The 5,619-nt window shown below is 47.4% G+C and overlaps 1 pseudogene across 1 annotated transcript; it reads right to left on the minus strand.

The window, feature by feature from the left end:
• Positions 1 to 206: 206 nt before the first annotated feature.
• LOC309805946 (5-hydroxytryptamine receptor 3C-like) lies at positions 207 to 3,589 on the minus strand (annotated as a pseudogene). The gene is made up of 6 exons: positions 3,567 to 3,589; positions 2,918 to 3,090; positions 1,924 to 2,084; positions 948 to 1,161; positions 567 to 775; positions 207 to 436 (listed from the first exon to the last, which is right to left on the minus strand). The product of its transcript is annotated as a 5-hydroxytryptamine receptor 3C-like (transcript).
• Positions 3,590 to 5,619: the final 2,030 nt, after the last annotated feature.

A 5,619-nucleotide genomic window follows, 5' to 3' on the forward strand; every position in this document is an offset into this window, starting at 1 on the left:
GACTGTGCATATGAGAAGTCAGGAGATTGTCTAGGACTGTTCTAAACCTGCTTGGTAGGGCCCTGTTGGAGTTTTGGGAATATAGAGGGGACATGGTAGTCACTGGGGGTGTTTAAGATTAGGAAGGGGCCTGTGTCTGGCTGGCCCTAAGACCAAGAGAAACTTCAAGCTGTGGTTTGCAGGGAGAGGTGGGTGTGGATGTCTGCCTAGGTGTTCCAGAGGATGATGACCATGACGATGGAGGGGGCCAGGAAGAGCAGGTAGAGGCTGAAGAGCAGGATGTCCATCATGTGGCTGAACTGCATCCACAGGCTGACCAAGTGCTGCTTCTGAGCCTCGTCTTCCTGCTGGGCCCTCGCTGACCCAGGGCACCTATTTAGCTCTGCCCCTCTGGGACCTGGCACCTTCCCCACCAACTCCACGGGCTCCTTCACACCTACAGAGAGACAGAGACTCAGCTGTGGGCTGCCAAGGTCAGCTGGGGGGTTGTGGGGGCAGGAAGGAGGCGGGAGCAGAGAAGGGGAGGTGATGGGAGAGGACGCGTGGGCAGTGCTGATTTCCCTCACCAGGCAGGTGGGCAGGGCTGAGGCCCGTGTTCCCTTCTGGGGTGCAGCGGGGCAGCGTTTCCTTGGGCTGGTGCAGTGTAGAAGCAGGGAACGGAGCCAGCGAGGCCTGGGTGGGGGCTGGGTGGTGGCCAGGTGCAGCAGGTAGGTGATGAAGATGGTCTCCAGCAGGCGGAGTACCATCAGTGACAGACACAGGACAAAGTAGACACCTGAAGGCAAAGCAAACTATAAATAAATCTGGGCAGATTCCTCGCTACAATTTTTTCCCCCAAATCCAATCTTTCCTCAGAATCCATTCCCTCCTTAAGTGGAGAGGAAGCGGTTCTCCCGCCTCCCACCATGTCCCCTGCTGCCTTTGCTTGCCGGGAAAGGGAGAGGGACCATATTGATGCGGGGGGGTGCCACTGGCAGGGAGTAAGTCATTCACCGTCATGAGCAGGAAGACGTTGTAGCCCCGCAGGAGTGTCATCTTGAATGGGACGCAGTTCTCACTTTCTGCCGGCAGGTAGAAGCTGAGGGCGTCGATGGCTATCAGAAAGCTCCTGGGCACCAGGAGGCTTATGACGTAAAGGCTGGGCCTGCGCCTGATGGTCACCTGGTGGGGAGGAGTGTGGAGAATGTGGCAAATAACCGATGTCAGAGGGCTCAACTCTCTCTCTCTATATATATATATATTTTTAAATTTATTTTATTTATTTATTTTTGGCTGTGTTGGGTCTTCGTTTTGGTGTACGGGCTTCTCATTTCGGTGGCTTCTCTTGTTGTGGAGCACGGGCTCTAGGCGTGCGGGCTTCAGTAGTTGTGGCACGCAGGCTCAGTAGTTGTGGCTCACTGGCTTAGTTGCTCTGCGGCATATGGGATCTTCCCGGACTAGGGCTCGAACTCATGTCCCCTGCATTGGCAGGATTCTTAACCACTGCGCCACCAGGGAAGTCCCTCAACTCTATATTTGATTATCCAATCCTTGCTGATGTCCAGTTAGGCTGGCCATGGGATGACCTCGTTGGGTAACAGATGCATTTAATTGTGACCTCTTCCGAAGTGCCCCCAATTTTGTTGTCTACTTTTCCCTTATGTTCTACCTGCTGGGAACACAACAACGGTAGACTTCTAGGGGCAAGTGGGGCACTTTGGACCATCGGACAGGACCGCCCATTCTTACAACAGCCCAGCTGCTCTTCCTCTCTGCAGGGCAGAGGCCTTGGGGATCCTTCTTGAGGGCAGTTACAGTAGGGGGTAGAGTGAGGAGCAGGGGCTTAACCCCTGGAACTATTTTTACATCCCAAAGGGCCTTAGATCAAGAGGAAAATCACAGAGCAACTGGGCTCGGAAGTCAAACAGGGGCCCCCGGACTTACAAAGAACATGATCTGGTCATATAGGTTGCTGTCCACCAACGTCTTTGGGGTGGCCTTGTCGATGTTCAGGAGCTACCACTCCCCCTGGGTCAGAATGACGTTACGAGACGTGTCTGTTATCACCCACAATTCCTTATCCATGCCCAGGAGCATGCTGTCCACTGCAAGGGAGGCCGGGGCCACTCAGTCCAGAAGTCTCCTCAAGTCTCCTGTACACAAGATTCAATTCCTCCTTCACTGAGCTTCTTCAACAAATTCTCTTCTCTGTCCTTTAAAGCAGGGCATCCAGGTTGTCTCAGATAGGTCACAGGACCAGCAATTCATATATGTGTGGGCTGCAGCATTGGGAGTTTCTTTATTGTTGTTGAAGTCAAAGTTATGGGAAGATTAGATATGACTCAAACATGAGTCAAGAACTTTCCTGTTTTTCTTCTCAATTCCCCAATTCTATGATGTTGTTTTAGTGGACTCAGTCTTGAACAGCTCCATATTTTTATAATTCCACACATGCCTATTATAATGATTAATTTATCTAGTTGTGCCACAGGATACCTGGTGGCATTCAGTTACATAAATTACCAGTTTAAGTGTGTTAGCTATTAATGTTAAAAGGTTTGAGCTTAAAATTATAGATGTGCAGCAGCTCAGGGTCAGGTGGGCCTCTTTGGTGCAAGGGCCATCTAAGATCTAAGCAGTGGTATTTATTTATTTATTTATTTATTTACTTTATTGAGGAATTAAAGCAGTAGTTCTTAACCCTCTCTGCACATTAGCATCACCTGGGGAGATATAAAAAATCACAGTAACTGAGCCCCACCTGGAACAATTAAATTGGAATTTCTGAGGTAATACATAGTTATTGGTATTTTTAAAGAGCTTCAGTGGGTAGCCAGAGTCAAGAAACACTAATCTAAAACCTTCCTAAGTAATACCTACATCATTTAAATATCTTCCCCTTGAACCTTAAATGGTTACCAAAATGTGTCTCGCTCACCTGTGTAGAGGAGGGAGCTGAAGGTGAACGTGCAGTTCTGTTGGTCAAACGGAAAGTGGAAGATGTCCAGATTACAGGTGCTGGTCACCTTCATTGGCCTGTCATACTGTATTCAACCTTCGCTGCTGACATAGGCGGTGAGACCTGGAGGTCCCTGATCCACATCCACACGGCTTGTGAGAGTCAGGGAGAGGTGAGTGCTGTGGGTGCCTTCATCAGCTTTTGACTCCCTTCCATCCCAGATCTTCCTCTACTGTGCTCCTTTTGGGCTCTTTCTCTAAGGTCACTCTCTCATCTCTTCTGCTCAGAGTGTTTTGTGGGAGTCACCTAACTGAGGCTGTGCCCCAGTCTGAATCTGTTGGTGTCCCCATGCCCTGCACTGACCCTCAGCTGTTCTTTGCAGATGGGCTTCATGCTGGCTTTCCCCCACCCAGATATGCACAATTCCATGAGGATGATGTCTGGGAGCCACAGGTTCTCAGCTGATACAGTGTGTATCATTTTTGTGTGATCTTTTTCTCTGCCTGCTCCTGTCTATCTCCATCTCTTTCCATAACATTTAAGGTATGTACCCAGCCTGGGAACAAATATTCCCTCATGGAGGCAATCCCTCAGATTGATTCCCACCCTCTCTTGGTATTTTACTTACTTCTTCAGGGCTACTGTTTTCATAGACGCCACATCAAAGGAAAAAGAGACAGGGAGGGTAGGATGAGGGTGTGGTGGCAGAGGCACTGGAGGACAATGAAAACGTAGAATTGGAGAGGTGGTGAAATGGGACAGTTTGGTAGATCTCTGTGCAGTCAGGGAGAGAGGAGGGCTGTGTGTCCTGAGCAGTGGAATGTCTTTCTATTTGTCACCAAAAGGAAATCAAAACACTGACATTATGGAAGAACTACTTAACATGTTAATTCTAATGTCCTTCAAGTGCCAGAAGGAAGTTCCTAGATATCCTTCAGAACCACACTCTGGTCTTCCCTGTTCTTGCCCCATCTTACCTTGAAGCAGGAGGCTGATAGTGAAGCACAAGACGATTCCCCTCCTAGCAGGCCACCCCCCTTCCATCCTCCTTTTCTGGACTCTTCTCTAGGGACTCACCAGGAGCCACTAAACCCTGGGGCTTAAAGGAGCTCGGACCACACCTTGGTTCCTGGTTTTGAATACTGCTCATGACAGGTGACCACACCCTGGTGAGAGGCTGTGGCCAGAGAGGTCACAGCAGAGTGTCCTGCTTTAGCCCTGTCCAGGTATGCTTTCCGGGCTCCAGGAAGGGAGAAAGTTGGGCCAAGATTGAGAGAGAAGCATCCTGTTTGGTAGCTCTGTGCTGAGATCAATAACAAAATAACTCACTTTAATGAGAGAGTGTGGGCTGGGGAAATATGAATTATTATTTTTCTAAGGCCAAGGAATCTTTAGATTTGGAAAGGTGACACTATGTAGTGACTTGGTTATGTATTCATTCAGAATAATTGCAAATACCAAATTATAAATCTTGATTCAGAGCTTCATTATCTACTGTTTATATTTTTCCAACATTCCACAGCTAGATTTCCTCTCTCCAGTCTTTCTGCCTCCCTAATTCATTCTCCCCCAGACTAATGTTCTCCATACAATTTTTTACTCTCTGCATTGATTACATGATAATTAGATGTCACAAAACAGATAGCAGATCTGTTTTTAACATCTTTATGTTGTCAGTAGTGTTATACATTATCGTAAACTAGTCATCTCAGCTAGCATAAATATTAATGGCCTGTGTCAGTGTTATGTCTTATGTCACATCTCTGTAGAAAAACACAATCGGACCAAATGAGTGAATTGGGGCATTGTTATATCAAGTATCTTAGCTACATTTCCAGAAAGTTGGAAATTTTTTCCTTGCAGAAAGGGTGAAGAGTAAGACCTAGGGTACAAAAGAAACTTTGTTTAGAGTGGAAGATCATGACAGCCCAAAATAGAAACTGCTAAGGTAGGCAGGAATGACTTAGGGGCCCAAAGTGGGAAAGTATAGGACAGAAGGCTGAAATATCTTTTGTTTAAAGTTTGAAATGTCTGCAGTCCTTCAGCCCCACCAGCTCTGTAAGTCATTTCTTCCCTTCTTTGGAAACTTGACCAAAGGATTGGGCCATCATGTCATGTAGGACCAAAGTACTACTGTGTCCACATGGACACACCCATGGGGCACCGGACTCTTGGACTGGCCAAGAGTGAAGGGCTTTCAAGGGACACTTGAGTTCCACAGGTAGGCTAGGCTCCCAGACCTTGGATCTGGGAAAGGAGGGTTAACTTCAAGCCCTGCTGAAAGTGGCTGAAGACAGTTGACATATATCTTGTTTTTATCAAAATTGTCTGAAAAACAGGAGCTAAGTCCCAGTTGGACTTAGAAGTAGATATAGATGCCAGGAAGTGGAGGTGATAGAGGCAGGAGAAATAAAGCAGTAAGGCACAGGTTTCTTCCGACCTGGGGAGTCAGAATTTCAACTCTGGGATCTGGAAATCTCAGGAGCTATTGCTCCTGCTGCTGCTGCTGCAGGTGGTAACTAACATATTGAGTACTTTGCTGTATGCCAGGCATTGTATACTTCGTTTTATGTAGTTCCCCAACAATCCTACAATGCAGATATTGGATAGGAGTATGTAGAAAAAAGAAATGGAGCCAAGTAAATAGAGAGATGGCAATTGGACCTTGTATTTTCTGATCA

The sequence above is a fragment of the Mesoplodon mirus genome (assembly GCF_964341445.2).
Source record: "Mesoplodon mirus genome assembly, chromosome: 6".
Lineage (NCBI taxonomy): Eukaryota > Metazoa > Chordata > Mammalia > Artiodactyla > Ziphiidae > Mesoplodon > Mesoplodon mirus.